The sequence below is a fragment of the Oculina patagonica genome, chromosome 5, assembly GCF_052425735.1.
Source record: "Oculina patagonica isolate OP01 chromosome 5, crgOcupat, whole genome shotgun sequence".
NCBI classification, from domain to species: domain Eukaryota; kingdom Metazoa; phylum Cnidaria; class Anthozoa; order Scleractinia; family Oculinidae; genus Oculina; species Oculina patagonica.
In genome coordinates this window covers 3,303,028-3,317,918 of record NC_135762.1, presented here as the reverse complement: position 1 = coordinate 3,317,918, position 14,891 = coordinate 3,303,028, and the positions used below count along the sequence as shown (strand labels likewise).

Genomic DNA, 14,891 nt, shown 5'->3' with positions numbered 1-14,891 from the left:
CCTAAACCTTTGCAAGCTATTCACTTGTAATCGTGTACTTTGAGTTATGCCCCAAGTCATAAGTTGACCTTCTTTTATACCATTTAGTTTTCCCTTTTGCGATTTACTTGTAACAGATTTAGTCCAAAAAGCATGGTGATAAAAGTTATTTCCAATGAGTTGTTCCTTTATTTCAAAGTCCGTTAAACTTTCCCTCGTGTCTTTCACTCCCACACAAATTCTTTAAAAACTTTTTTAGTAGTTCGTTTTCTCCACACTTCTTCCTTTATTGACAAAATGACAAAATGATAACTTGTGTATTTTACAGCTATTACTGCAAGTTCAAAATGGGGAATTAGTTTAGCCCGAAACAGCTTCCCTGTAAATAACACTTTTTGCAAAGCATAGGCGTTCCCTGTAGTTTTAAAACTGTGTACACTTGTAGCGTAAAATCCACTTATCACGTTACATATCGTGACGAAATAATTTGTTAATATTGATTTCTGGGAAATGCTCCAGTTTTTAGTCGCTATTGCACAAGACCGCATTCCATTTTGATATTACTTGTCTGTGTTTTTTATGACTTTTTGAAATTACCTGTGCTTTCGTAGTTAATAAAGTTTTTCAATTTCCGCCTCCACTTTTAATGAAGCAATCACGCGATGGAATCTTTTCTCAGAAAGAATTCAGTTTTTTTTTCTGCGCACGATTGGTGTAAACGCGTTACGTGACGCGGCTAGAGCATGGGAATAAGTATAAACAATAGCCTCCTTTTGGCGCAAAAATATCCACTGGCACTAGTCCGTGGGCATTGTTTGTTTTGAGAAGCGCCAAACATATAGTTCCGAGAGCAAAGTTTGAGGTAGGCTGTGACCTTAGAGGAACAGATATTATCCAAGGGCAAATATCAGTGGATATTTTGAAACCAAATGGAGGCTATTGCGTCTATTGTCCTTAAAATAGTTTTGCACAAAGCTGCTCATATTGCAAAACGTTTTCTTAAATCTTTTAGATGTCAAATTAATTATGTAGGCACTCAAACTGAAAGTATTGTTTCTGTCCTTTAAATTTGCTTGGGATGAAAACTGAACGTTCAAACGTAAATTTCTCGCAAAGTTTGAAAGCTGGGAAATATTACATGGGGGTATCATCTGATATTCCCTAGTTTTGGCTGCATCACGTGACGTGTTTATACCAATCACACGCGATGCAGGCCGATGCACGCTTCCCTTTTGTAAACAGTAGATGCCATTTTTGCGCTACTGAGATTTTTTTGCACCCAGAATCGGGGTGCACTACACCTTAACGCTAATCCACCGAAAATTATATCATATAGACGACCCTCTTGCTTTTCCTGAACTACGAGGCCTAATTTTATCTAATAATCAGATCACAGTTTTGACCTGGTCCAGGCCTAACGATTGCAGACAACTATCAGTCTACATCTTCGCGCCAAATAGTGGTTAATGTTTATGTTTTTAAATTGCTGAAGAAAAATAAAATTTTGACTATTTTTGCTATCATTGTTATCCTTTAGAACTGAAAACAAACGAGTTCTATTTTTTGCTCAGCCAATATTGGTATACTGTATATTTTTTGCTCATATAAATAAAACACTTGAAGACCTTAATATTGATCATGAGATATGAAGCAAGTAATTTGTGTCACGGATGTATGGGTTAAGTATGGCGCCTTGAGCAACACAAAGTTGATACGCAGAAACATATACGCACAAAGTAAACTGGACCAGATGATGGCCCCTTTTGCTTTCGGCTTTGATGTGGAAAACAGTGAAAGAAAGAGTTTTGCGAATGTATTGATGTTTTCTAGCCTGATGTGAGTTCAGACAAAAGAGTTTTCTATGATGTAATAAATCTATGAACATGTGACGGAATGCAATGGCATTTCATTTTAAAATCTTCAGGCTTCGAATCGTAGTGGGGTGTGCGAAACGTTTACGCCATATATCGGAGATAAAGATTGGAATGTTTCGAACTGTAGTTCCCGTTCAGCTAAGCATTCAATACCCACGATGCATAACTAATCATTATAAACCTTGCATTAACAAAAGCACCGTACCATTAATCTTCTCTTCGTAAATATTTACAGTAATTAGCTATACATATATCAAGACATATAGTTACGTGACCATATACCTTTGCTGTTTTAATTTACCTCGTTTCGTTCATACAACAAATTTTACTTATCTGAGCTCTAAGCTTTCCGATTAGACGTGACAGCGTCACAATAACAAATACTTACGTCGCATTGAATTATACGCATAAATAGAACTGCATCAAAGTGCTAAGGGGCACAACTTGAGATAACTTTTAGAAATAAAGAGATTTCAACACTGAAACAAAAGGAATAATATGAAGATGCATACTGCATGATCGTGCAAAATTGCATGTCCTAATCATTTCACTTTGCATCATTTATAGAAGCGGTTAAAACATTAGATAATATATAATCCACACAGAAATTTAAGAAAACAAGAATAATCGTGATAAGATCAAAAAATTAACATTGACACGTCTGATAAAAATAATCTTGGCGTTAAGTGAATCTTAAGTGTAATCTATTCTTGGCTAAAGATTATATTTACGGAACCGGACACGTGAACCGGAAGGTAAAGCTCTCCAACATCTCTGACGTAGGCAATGTTTGTTATTAGCATTTTGATACAAATTAAAATCATTTCCACGTCTGTAAATTTTGGTGAAACATTGTTATAACAGCAAAAATTATAAACGGTATTTCCCCAAAAATAAATAGTATTAAAAATATCTGCTACGCGACGCAATAGTGCAACATATTGGTTTCACTTTTAAAATTTTCTTTTTTCCCAAATTCCTTAAACCACTCGATTTCTGCTGGACTAAAAGTTATTTAGAAGCGTTGTAGACCATGACAATTGAAATCGCTTTTTTCCTTTAACAAAGTGACGTTTAACATAAATTAAGTGCGTTAATGGAAAAATCACTATTGCACAATAGTACGTTTTGGAACGAGCGGAAAAAGGAATTAACCAACAAAAAATATTCACATCCAAAAAAAAAAACAGGGGAAATACCGTTTTCAGGTGTAAATTTTGCTACAACTACGTGAAATTACATAAGTGAAAATGAAAAGTATAAAAGCAGGTCAACTATAGTTTGGGCATATGTCACTTCAATATCGCATCCTAAGAAGTTTATACTGAACAATTTTTGAAGAGCACTATTTGAAAAATGAGCACTTCTTGTGGAAAGGTGAGAGTCTACTAGCTTTTTTAACTGTAACAGTCTAGTTTTATCCCTCGTTTAAGTTCTCTCAATCGCAAGTTCGCATTTTTTCATTACTCCACATAACTTTGGATCTATATAACTTGCGGCTTTAGTTGTTCATCAGTATGTACACCAAGATCTGATGTATCTAGATTTCCATTTCATCATTTTCTTTATTCTTATCACCTTACTGCTTGACAATGTATTGAATACGTGGGGAGAAAGTAGATCGTGATCATTCTTGCAACTTAAGAGTTTTCAGGTTTTCGTTGTGTCTCATATATTTCTTTTTTTGGATATTGCTCTTTCTTTTAGTTTTTTTGTAAAACTTATAATGTTTTTTTTCTTGATTTCAGCTACTTGCTATCGCTGTATTGGTCAGCGTGATTTCTTCGTCACTCCAAATCTCTTGCCCTGAAGTCCATCAAACACCTCACAAGACCCTAAAACTACTCCGCCGTAATTTCATGTTCGTGGAGAAACCTTTTGCTTCGCTAAAGTCATCTCTAGAAATTCCTCTCCGGGTTAGTCGAGACGTCAGCGCAAAGATGCCTGGCACTTCAACATGCCCATGGACTTGGGGCCAAGATGACAACCCAGATCGTGTGCCTCGCTACCTGACCAAGGCCGTGTGTCCGAGTTGTAAGCATTACTGTCGTGAAGTGTTGTATTACCACAGAGGACTGGTACAGAGGTGTGACGACAGAACAGGAGAAAAAGTTTGGAAATGGACCGTGGTTGAACTTCCGGTGGCATTTGTTTATGATCCCTGACAAGGACTCTACTTTTTCTATTTATTCCCCTTAAGTTTTTTTATAACAAAGCTATAATAAAGCAAATCTATTTTTATCTATATTCGCCATTTGGTGTAAGATGTATAAAATTTTATCACAAAAAGGAATTGTTTATATAATAAGTACATTTCATTAACTTATTTATTGTATTTATTTATTGCCTATGAGGCCTTGGAACTATTCTGTCCCTTTTTATTGTTATTTAATTTGTGTACCTAGCAACTAAATAAAACTGATCATTGATTATGGTTAATATTCCGGGCTCTTAGTTATTTGTCCTTGGGTGAGCCCCTTTAAACTCATAGCACCTCTCACCAGTGGGTTTCAGCGAACTATCAGCACCGGGCTGGGGGCTTAAGGGTAACCTGCAATAGACTAGCATGCCCTGCAGGCAGAGTAGCAAATCGATGCTTTGGTTGCTTTGTGCTACAGAAAATGCGCTAGCAATATTGATCCATCTGAACAGGGTGCAGTCTGCACAACCATCGGGGAAGCGATCAAACTGCACTTATATATGACGTTTTTCTTTTTTTCGACGATATAATATTGTTATGAAGTGAAATAATATTTTTAGTGCTCCGTAATTTTAGTTCTTGATTAATTGTTTATAACTTTGTAAAACATGAGAATCTTGTGATTTAAGGGCCCGACAGCCCGCACAGAAATTTATAGTTGTTTATCTTTTAAGAGTTTTTAGCTTAGATCGATTGTCTCCTTTAGTGGATATGTTTGGGTTAGTGATCGAGTGTTCGAGGGTTTACCTCACACAAGAAGTTTCTAAATTTACGTTGTGTTGGTTATTAAGTCAAGTGTTTGTATTAGACGTTTACGCTCCACGGTAAATGAACTTGGAAATTTTAGCTGAACTTGGTTTGGACCTCCATAAAGGTTCCTGTTATAGTTTCGTGTCAATTCTTCCGAATTTGTTATTGGTCGTTTACTCTGTATTTTGGTTTTTCATGTAGGCCTGTTTGTATTTGCTTTCTTAAGTAGGTCATAGAGATTCGAATATAGTTGAGAAACCTTCGAGGTTTAATTTAGTAGTAGTGGTAGTAGAATGGTAGCTGTGAAGAGCCAGATCTAGCTGAAGAAAATAAAGAAGAAACTCAGAAGATCTACTTAGAGTCTTGGTTACCTCTCGCAGAGCTTTTCCCCCCTAAAGACACTCTAACAATATGACACCTCTTACTTTACGACGGAATATTTACGACTGTGCTCAAGTCTGCACGAGTCTCCATGATAAATGTTTCTGATCTGAAACGGACTCGTGCTGACTGACCGGTAGACAAAGGACCCTTAAGCTTTCCATGTATGAGGGCAAAAGAAGCAATCTTCCCGTTTATCGCATGACGTAAATAGTGTAAAAGATATTGAACGATGTGTCTTTTATGTAAGCGTTCAAGCAAGAATTCTATGATGTTTCCATTTATTCCCGGATCTATTACAAAGTTAATGAATTTAATAACTACAAATAGGGACGCGTGGAAAGCCAACTGGCGTGATCAATACATAATTTATTTTCTTTGTTGCTTGCAGAGTAAGAGTCGCACGCGACTCAGTTTTTAATTTACATCACTGATTCACCGCTAAGTGAGCATGTTACTCCCAATGTTTATAAAGAAAACAGAACCAGAACTTTCGAAGAAAGAAATTTCAGATATAAAATGTTAAAGTCGAAACTTTTCGACATAACAAGCGAGACATGTAGCGAAAGTTCTGCAAATTTCTGTTAACGAATTATCATAATTATGGAGTTAATAGGCCATAACGAAAGCAGAAATGGCTCAGTAATTTCCGACATCCGGTTTCTATGTAAAAACACACGTTTTTTATTACGTTCTTAATTTTTCCAAACATTTGTCTATAAATTTTCCCGCGAACTGCGTCAATCATGCGGGAAAACTATAGACAAATGTATGGGAAATTAAAAACGTCACTGAACGCTTTCTAGCCCAGCTACATCCTTCAAACTCGGCGAATAAAAACTTTTGCCTAGTATCTTAACTTTACAATTCACAAGTTGTCCAGAATTCAATTTTTGTAAAAGATATTTGTCGTCGGATTCCCATACAAACACTGTAACTTCTACCCGCTTTGCACAGTCTTTGCCTACTCGTCAAAATGGCGTCGAAAACCGTGATAAGGCCTATTCTCAAATACCTCGCTCGCGCTTATAACTGAGAACAGAAGCTTGAGTCCCAGCAAAAGTTGCGGCTGTTTGTGAAAAATTAGCTAAAATTGTATTAGCTTAAGGTGGCTCCGCAGTTATTCAGGTCGTGCTCGTCCAGGACAAACTTTGGGTTATAACTTTTCGCCTTTGTTCATGACGCGATGGAAAAACTTTGAAAGAGCGTCACCAATCATTCGGAAATAATATGATAGAATTCATTTAACTGGAGAAATAACCCCACTTTTAGAACAAAATCAAATCCAGTGAAAAGTTAACGTTTCCTGCAATGTATTTGTTCTGAATTTCTGAACTCAGTTTATTTTGACTTATTCGGCATTCACTTACCAACTTACAGCAATGCGAAAATGCCTAGGTCTGACCTAAATTCTCTTAAACTTTTCACACTTGACGCTCGTTGTCGAAATAGCTACGTGCCCAAATTTTTGTTAAAGGTTAAATTGGCGGGAGTGCCTCCCCCCTCCCTCCTCCCCCTAGGCATCATTCATTCTCTTTACTCGCGTCACTGATGGAGGCGGAGAGGCCAATTAGGAAATGTTCGGTCTTTTAAATCCATTTTTCGATTTTTTTCTTTCCCTGTTTCTTATGAGTACATTGTTTTTGTTCTTCTGTTGGCCATTAATAGAAATTCCCTCTCATTTCCTTATTGGTCTTATGGCAGGCAAGATACCTTTGCATGCCTTGCCAAATCGCTGCCCTTGGGTCCCACGCCACCTCTTAAAACTCCTTCGATTCCCTTTCCCAAATCTTCACCGCGGTCAAACGTATCAGGCAGCTTTTCTTCCTATTTCGGCGAATTTTGTTTCTATTGAGGCGTAAGTATGAGCAAGGATAAATAAAATAATAGTTCGTGAGTGTAAACATATTCCCATTTCCTCAGATAAACGACTGTTTTTACTTTCTAAATGTTCAATTCCGCATGTGAACCAAAGTGCGTTGACAAATGGCGCCGACAAGTCCGCATCAGTTCGCTATTTTCAAACACGTAGAACTTTTCGAACTTTGAACATTGAAAATTAAAACCTTATCTTTAAAGTACGTTTCTTGTTTTTTTGCATATTTCTGTCGTTTGACCGCGGTTGACCCCAAATCTGGATTCTCCTCTGAAACTCTTTCCCAGGCATCTCTTTTCTTTCCCCGTAGAAAGATCCTGGGCGCCGGGTTGCTCCCCAAATTCTGCGGAACGGAAGTGTCGCGGTGGGTCTTCTGTCTCAATTAACTGGATTAACTTATCGTTCATTGAAACCCAGGTTCATCCCTGCAACATAAAAAGTTCTTACGTTCGGTCGGTTGCGCGCACATTCCAATAAGAAGAGTGACAGACACAGTCTGCGAAAGCAACCGAAAGCAGCTTCGCTTTACACCGTGCATTCGCCACTGAGCTTGGACGGAAAGAACCCTGCTAACAACTGAATGAAGTCTAAAAACAAAGTGTACAACAGAATTCTGCTCGCATCGTAGGAGGAAAGAAGGAGTGGTATGTATATTTTATAAGCAGAAGTGAAGTAATTGTTCTGGGCTATTAAATTGCCCAACAACGGAAACTTTCTTAGGACCACTTCCGGTTATTTTTTTTAGCTGTACGCTTGAGAAACTCTAGCACGCCTGTAAGCTTCATTAAAACACAAGGTCAATGACACGATCGAGAGTTTCAATTTCTGTGAAAAAAAATTTAGGACTTACACCTGTTTGTCAAACAGCCTTGTATGTAGTAGTAAAGAAGTAAACTTTATTTCAACACGGTATTTCCTTCCCGTGAGCGTACGTTTTTAAAATGGATAAAAACCCTAACTGTACTAACTAACAAACTAACTACTGAAAATGTCGTGTTAACTTCCTTATATTGACGAACTGAACTTGAAAGACAAATTCAGCAGCTTTTAGCCAGTTGCTTTGCACTTTGCACGGTATATTTTAAGAAATAGTTCCTTTTTAAGACACGTAGAGTACTTGTTGTGTAGCACAATATGTAGGTATCTTTGGGTGGACTAGCACGTATGGTTCTTATGTTCCCTTCTAATCTTTCCTCACTGCTAAAGTTTACTGAAGACAAGACAATTGCATGACCAAACCGTTTCTATCCCAGCTCTTACGTGCTTTGCTATTTGTTGTTTACATTTGCTCGCTGGACTCTGTTTCACATGAATTGTTCTTCAAAGAAGAAGAAGAAAAAGAAGAAGAAGAAGAAGAAGAAGAAGAAGAAGAAGAAGAAGAAGAAGAGCCTGTGTGTTCCTGATGTAGATGTTCACTTGCCACAAGAGTTGTAATAAAGGCCAGTACAAGTTCTGAGGTTGTGATTATTTTTTAGCGTCCGTTTGGAGTGTGCTCCAAGACTATCGTCAAAACACAAGCACGTATACAGCACAATTCAATCACATGTTCACCTGTACACTACTCCAAATACGGCATGCAGCTCACATGTTCACCGGTTTTTTGGTGTGTGTTCAGGCAATAGGGTACCAAGTGGTTTATTCACTGTGATGGGCGCAGCCCCTTGTGAATAAATCAAAAGGCATATCCAATTTTATTCTACATGCATCTGATGACTACGGATCATAAACGCAACAAATTGTTGAGGTAGAATAAAACAAAACAAGCTGATGAAACTATTCATCGGACAAAACAATGTTTTGCTAGTTGATTTACATACAGACACGCACTCTGCTACATTTCCTTTCGTTGCAAACTTACAAAAGTTTCACAGAGAAGAAAATTCTAGACGATGCACTGCATAGTTTAGGAAAAAATCATCAAAAATAGCTTATACCGTAATTTTGGCGCAAAGGTACTTTGATGAATGTTTGAATTTCCGCTGCAGGAAACGTGTTTAAATCGTAAACTTTCAACCACAACAAAAACGGCGAACCGTAGCGATAAGAAATTTAATGAAAAATACATGAAAAAGTTTCGGCCGACTATTGTTAGCAAAGAGCAAGTGCCGAATTGATACACGCGATGGTCAAACGGTAACAAAATTACAGTTTGTATATACTGGTGATACATCACCCAACTGTAATAAATAGCCCTAGTTATTCATCTCCTCCTAATACATGTAGGCAACTAATATACTTGAACACAAACATCAGCTTAGCTTGGTCAACTAAGCACGTGGTCTTCAAAAATAAGTCATTTCTCCAGATAGCATGGACTAGAGGCGAAACATAGGTGAGAAATAGTGCACATGTAAGTGGCAGGCATTAAAAGATTAGGGAAAGAAAAGGAAGACTCGTAGTCGTAGAACAGCGTGATGTCCCAGTTTCGAGCACACCATGCCCAACCCCACAAGCTGCTGATGACCAACTGTTTATTCTTTACCTCCTCAGGGTACACATAGCTAAATCTCGAAAACGAAGCGCACAAACTGGTTTTGAAAAGTGCGCATAAACGATCTATGTTCGTAAACAGACCAGATGCGTACCCCTAAGTATGTGCGAAAAAAACTAAGAAGCGACATGTGCAAACCCCCCTGGGGCAGAAATGCTAGGTTTCCGCGCACGTTTGCAACAAGAAGGCGATTTGACTGCTTGTACTACTGGTTTTTCAAGGTATCATCGACATCACTTCGCACAGCCTAGCTTTTTTCTGCAAATGTTCTGCGCTGAGCACTGATTAATAATCTGTTTCCTAACGTCCACTTAATCGCCGTTGATTCTGCCGTGCAGCTTCCTATAGTTTCAATATTCAGCTAAAAAATCCGAAAGAACGAAGAGTTAAGTCTTGTAACTCGTTTTTCTAAAACGCCACTAAGCCATAAACGTTTAATTTTATTGTGCAAGATTATTTAGTAAGGGCTTTTCAGTTTGCTCTAAACCACACCCCCATTCTCCATTTCTCCACATGGTAAGATTCCATCTATAATAAAGTTCGCTCCAGTTGTGCAGTCTTCTAGCATATTACAAGTGTATCTTATGCACAAACCTGGCTCAAGCTATGCACATAGCAGCGCAAAACTCTCTCACTCATCACTCGTCAATACGTGATGCACAAGGTTAAGAATTGAAACAATAGACCCTTTGCATAAATGGCGCCCAAATTTGAATAGCAATACTATGTACATCCTTAGCCTCGTGTGGGTGTTTATAGACAAAGGATTTTTTACGTGAATGCGAGGCTTTGGATGTATCTGTATTGTTATTCAAATGCAGACGCCATTTATGCAAAGGGTCTATTAATAATTTTAAACTTGTAGTACCACTGGTCAAAAAGCACTTCCAATCAACATTTCTGAACAGTAAACTGATTCAATTTCCCATGGGTAAAACTATCACCCTAGTTTTTAGATAATTTTTTTTTCTACTTTTTTTACTCAAAGGAGCCTATTCATGACACTCAACAGTTTGGAGTATCGACCACGTGGTCTGAACTCCATTCGTTTATTCCATTCCGTCCATTCCATTCCAAACTAGGCGTTGTCTATCGGTTTTTCGTATAGTTGACCAACGTCGTGATAATCTTCATGGAAATTGGAATCACTTGAATTACATAAAATCATGATATAGTTTTTGTTTGATAGACTGAATTATAAGGAAACTTTTTATCGATACAATTAGAATATTCGTGAGAGACAGGCGACTCTTCGTTCACTGTTCGTTGACCTGGGTCGCAGTTGCAACTTTAATAGGCCTTATTCGTATTCTCGGTATTGGACTGGAACTAGCGTGCAATGGAGGCTCATGCGGGTAATCTTTTCAAATGCAAATGACATGAAGCTGTTTTTAATGATATTCGCCCGCATGAGCCTCCATTGCAAGCTAGTTCCAGTCCAATACCGAGAATACGAATAAGGCCTATTTGAAACGTACCGCTGAGTTTAAGGAATTTCAAATGCGTGATCTGAATAAAAAAAAGTAGATCAGAAGTACATGCCTGGAGTCTTTAGAAAGCGGCCGCTAATTGATATGGTGCTACGTGTCAACGGCTCTCGAAGGCCCGATCATAGACTACAAGCTGTGATCTCTTGTTCTCGAATACAAAACATGACTGTAAACAAAACAGCCGCAGGATGCGAGTTCATCAACAACCTTGTACTACGCAGCATGATAACCTGAATGACATGCAGGTTCATACACCGGCCATCGTTCCGAGTGTAGCAATTCACTTTCATGTGAATTTTTAAAAAAAAAATAACTAAAACTTGAAGATGAATTGTTCAACAATGACACGAGCATGAGACAAAGAAAAAATCTAAGTCCCCGACGGGACTCGAACCCATGCCCTCCCAGATACCAGGGCGCTCTAACTAACTGAGCTACGAGAGACTCGTGGTGAGTTGGGTAATTTGCTGGTAGGTTGATATATGACACGCGTCGTGCATACTGCTAAGATCAGCAATGTCGAAATAATCAAGAGTGTAGTAAATAATAAAGATAGTAAATTTTACCACCTTCATTATTAACTAAAACTTGAAGAAAGACGTTATTGTCTTTTTTTTCCTGTCTCTGCCGCTTTTCTATTTTGGATTGCTGTTACGAACGCCTCGTGCACATGTGTGACTTACGTATTGACCATGCATGGATGAACCTATATTTATCCTGCCGTCGTATCCGTGTACCAATCATAATAAATAACAGTAGATTCACGTGTTATCCGTCAGATTTCACGTGAAATCTCTAAGCAGCTGTGACCGGGAAAACGAGCCCGCGCTGTTTCTTTTGAAAGCGGCAAAAGTAGAAAGCTGCAAATTCCTGAAAGTGACGACAGTCGTCAAATATTTTCCAAACTATGCAGCGCTTCGTATATATATATTTTTCTTACATAAAATTAACATGATTGTCTATAAATAAATTTGTTTTCTTTAAGCTCACAAAATAAGAGCCAACTCAGAAAGACAAACAACCGGCAGGTAGCCTGCGTTGTAAACGAACAAAACCCCGGTATAGTTTTGTTCGTCTGCAACGCAGGCTACCGACAGAAGGAAGTCCGTTTATGTTCGTTGGATAGAATACCTTGGCTTCATTAAAATCCTACGCCCACGAAACGTTGCATTGCTCCTTCCGGACATGATGTCCGCAGCAGACTTACTAACAATTGTTCAATTTTGTTTATTTATTTAATATCACAGCGTGAAAAAAAAGCTACCTTATTATAGGAAATTAACGATACATGTTATTAACGCGAATTTCAAAAATTCGCGTTAATTTTATTGATGTAAAGTTGTTTACTATAAGGATTTAACCAGAACTTTTCGTAAATTCGCGTTAATTTTATTACGCGTAAATTTTGTTCGCGTTGTTAAAATGTTTCGTTATATTCCTGTAATAAGGTATCTCATCAGGGAGACACACATACAGCATGGGAAAGAAGAGAGTGAGGTACCCTGGGTATGAGGTTGTGGAGACACCGAATTGCATCCATACTTGTTCTTGAACATGTCGTTTACATGTTGTTTGAATTAGTTTAGTTGAATTGTCAAGTAGATCAATGGAAAGTATTATTTTTAAAAAAAGCACACACACACACACACACAACTGAAGAGATCAATGGAAAATATTATAAAAGCAATTTTGGGAGGTTTTGGTTTCCGGTTTTGTGATCTAATGCCCCTGCCTACTTTCTTCTTGAGTAACAAGCTAATTTTCTGATATCGTTTCTGGAAAAGAGACGTTTTGATTCCTCGCCAGCAATTTCCTTTCCATAAAAAGTTCTTTCATTTGCTAATTATACTGTCTCAGCGTGAAAATGCTAATCAAATACTCGCTTGGTTATAAAACCGTGAACTTAATTAGTAGTCATTGCATTGCTTGCTGTACAAATCCACGATACGGAAAGCTGCGAGTCAGCTGTAGTTAACATCTGCTTCTGTTCCGCGTAGGAGGTAAGTTTAGCAAACATTCGGTCCTTACATTCCCTATTTTTCTCGTTTAATTTAAGATAAATAGCTTCATTAAGAAATGGCCAAACGGTAACGCAATTGGACGCAAGTAGTCGCAAGTTCAACTTGCGTACAGACTTGTGTTGGGTGGTCAAACGGACACGCAAGTTTAGTCGCAAGTGCACGCAAGTTTACAAAAAGTCATTTAAAATGCTACGAGGTGCAATTCAGTATTTGAAATAAACTGCAAAAAATGCGTTGACTTGCGTTTTTTGCCAAACGGCGCAAAAATTGCGTTAACTTAGTGCAAATTTAATCTCGACCAAAGTGTACGCAAGTCAACGCAAGTGTACGCAAGTAAACGCAAGTGCACTCAATTCCTGACCAAACGGAGACGCAAGTGGACGCAAGTTTTCAACTTGCGTCTACTTGCGTTTCCGTTTGGTCAGGGCTTTAAATTTTCCTTCAAATGACATACCGTAAATAAAAATTTAAGCAAACCCAACGGCTGTTACTGCATGAACGTGTCTACTCAGAACCAACATTTCTTACATTTTGATTGGTTAAAACCAAACAGAAACAATGATCAAAAATATGTCCATTAAAGATGAAGTCTTTGTTAGATTGGGTCATTATTCTTTTAATTTACTTTTAGGTTAGTCTTAATTCTTATATTTGTTAATAGATTTTTGCTTGTAATCTGAATGGAATTATATCGTGTAAAAATAAAGTCATCTATCTATCTTGTCAAGTTGCAACGTTACCACGTGCATAATTGTAAGTAAAAACTGGGAGTATAATGATGAAGAAAGGCCATTTTTGAAGACTGACTGTACTTTTACACCAGAGCATATCGTTAAGATAGTACGTGCGCGATAATCGGTCAATTCACGGCACGCGCCGTTTTTGACAGTTCGGCCCGCTTTCCAGGCCACGCGCGAGCTTGACCTGAAATGTTTTCCTTTCTCCAGCCGGAGGAGGGATGATATATAACAAACATCTTTAGTTACTAGTAATACGTGACTCGCAAGGCCTCGCGAAGCTCTGGGTTGGAGAGGGGGGGGGGGGGTGTTATAAATAAGGAGTGGATTATTTGAAGTTGAACATTAATTGAATTGTACATATTCAATTTTCTACAGTAGGCAGGAAGATATATTTGTTAGAAATTTTATTTCAACGGGCACGGCCGCGACACCCTCGTTCCCAGGGTCTACTCCGCTTTAAAGATGGTGGCTTTTTCTGGTTCGTAAAGAGGTATAAAGCGTTGGGAAGCGCAGGCTATTTTCAAAATCATCGACAAATTATTGGATAGTCGCATTTTGGACATTTATTTGATGGCATAAAAAAAAAAAAAGAAGAACGAACGGCAGGAGGATTCGAAGCCTCCACCCGCGCGCCCCTGATGGCGATGAAAGGTTTATAGCCTGAATAGGCGTTGAGGGAGTATTATGTGGAAATCAATGTTATTTTAATCCGAAAAGAAAAACGATAAAAATGAAAGGCTCAGGATTCGAACTCACAAAAAAAAAAAAAAAAAAAAAAAAAACCCTAGCCGGATTCGAACCGCCGACCTCAGGTCCGAAGATCTGATTTCAAGTTCGACGCCTTACCATTAGGCCACCAGCGCGCGGCGGCCGTGTGACGTCATTTCCGCCACACACCAAGCTCACAAATATATATAGAAATATATATGACCGTAAACTCCACACGAGATTTCATCCCGCCTGATCCCTTTGAGGGACAAAATTATACACCCCGCTACGCTCGGCCTTCGGCCTCGCTTCGCGAGGAATTAACCTCGTTTTCTCCTTTCGCACTGAAAGGTACGGATTCTTCTTTCTTTCCGTCAATCA

At 38.3% G+C, this 14,891-nt stretch overlaps 1 protein-coding gene across 1 annotated transcript in view; it reads right to left on the bottom strand.

Annotated features, from left to right (window-relative positions):
• Positions 1-14,891, bottom strand: part of LOC144654862 (RNA-splicing ligase RtcB-like) — a 176,424-nt gene that overhangs the window by 125,249 nt on the left and 36,284 nt on the right. The window lies entirely within an intron of this gene.